This window comes from Acyrthosiphon pisum, chromosome A1, assembly GCF_005508785.2.
Source record: "Acyrthosiphon pisum isolate AL4f chromosome A1, pea_aphid_22Mar2018_4r6ur, whole genome shotgun sequence".
NCBI classification, from domain to species: Eukaryota; Metazoa; Arthropoda; class Insecta; order Hemiptera; family Aphididae; genus Acyrthosiphon; species Acyrthosiphon pisum.
The window spans coordinates 5,997,037-5,998,630 of record NC_042494.1 but is presented as its reverse complement, the minus strand read 5'-3'; the positions used below and the strand labels follow the sequence as shown (position 1 = coordinate 5,998,630).

The 1,594-nt window shown below is 30.7% G+C and overlaps 1 long non-coding RNA gene across 1 annotated transcript in view; it reads right to left on the bottom strand.

The window, feature by feature from the left end:
* Positions 1 to 906, bottom strand: part of LOC107882596 — a 4,943-nt gene extending 4,037 nt beyond the window's left edge. The window contains exon 1 of the long non-coding RNA XR_003839220.1: positions 683 to 906. This is a non-coding gene — a long non-coding RNA (uncharacterized LOC107882596). The remainder of the gene's footprint in view (positions 1 to 682) is intronic.
* Positions 907 to 1,594: the final 688 nt, after the last annotated feature.

Below are 1,594 nucleotides of genomic sequence, written 5' to 3'. Positions count from 1 at the left end.
GATTCTTTCCCGCGCAAAACAGTTTTTGCTATATTCTACATTTGTAAGACGGAGACAACACATGCGTGTATAGCGTCCTCTTAACTAACAAGTATATTATAAATGTATAAAGTATTTATAAAAGTACACATGTAGTATGCTACCTATCGCCACATTGATGGATTAATACTGTACATAATATAATATTATTAATCACCGAAAAATATGACATATTCTTATAAAAGTTATATTTTATTAGTAAAGGAAAGTACCTGCAACTTGAACCGTTATGATAAACAATATTAAAACTTTTACGTATTTAATGGTTATAAAAAACTTTACCTAAATAGTAGATACCAACATATTCAATAACCGGTAAATATCAACAAAAAATTACTTTTTCTGGGATGACGTAAAAACAAAATGTGTCATAGATATTGATATAACAATATATACTTACACGTTTTAAGCTACTTAAAAATGATGATTATCGGCAATAGATTAGGAGTGTTATAGTTTTAACTGTAATTGATTAGTAGTTAGAATACTTTTTTTGAACGATAAATACATGCGTACCTGCAGTTTTATGGATGGTAGCATACTATACACGAGTACCTTATTGAAATATGATAAAATATTCAATTGAATATAATACACTCGTATTACGCTTACTTAACTTCCTATTATGTACGTTGGTACTTACCTATTTTGTTGTGTAGTTGACTTCAGTTAGTATTATACGTATCTGTAGCCGTGGTATATTATATTCCGTGGTCTATAGAAATATGAAATCCAGAGGACCAGAGCACGATTACGGATTTAAGATACTTAAAGTTAGTTGTACTTCTTGGTTTATGATCATAATACAGAGGTAGCACGACGCATTATAGAAAATATATTAAAAGGCAAGTCGCCGAGAAGCGACGACAAATTTCTTATCACTTGTGCGTTGGGTAGGCCGACCTGCGATCGTTGTTATCAATTACTTTTCTTATCATCAATTATCATAAATCGCGATCACGATCTATTTATTAGAGGTACCTACCTAATAGAAATTATTTACATATATTATATATATTATTATATATTATATTTATTTATATATTAACCTATTAGAAAGATCTTCTAAGACCGTGTAGGTAGGTATCGAATTATATTTGTTCAAATTTCATTTTTCAGAACACACTACACAGAGACAACTTTTAATATACCTAACATAATATTAACATAAAAGGTAGGTACGCCACGTACATATTTACACCCGTATATTAAATAAGAGTGAAAAACAAATTGAGCTAATAAAAAAAAACTTACTCCGTAGAAAATTCGCGCGGCACGAATTCCGATAAAGATCTACGCAGTGCCGCAATCAGGATCCTTGGGGCCCCGGACAAAGTCAATGTATTGGTCCCTGAGGTTTATATATATAATATGATTTATAAGTTACCAATACAAAAATAAATAATGATGGCGATTTTTTTTGTAAAAGCCTAAAAATATAAGGTTCAGGCCCACTACCCTGTGACCATTTATAGATAAAAATAGATGGCATAAGTCTAGTTTTGCGGCCACACGAATTTTTCGATTTTTTTTTTTCGGAAACCTATGTATTTCG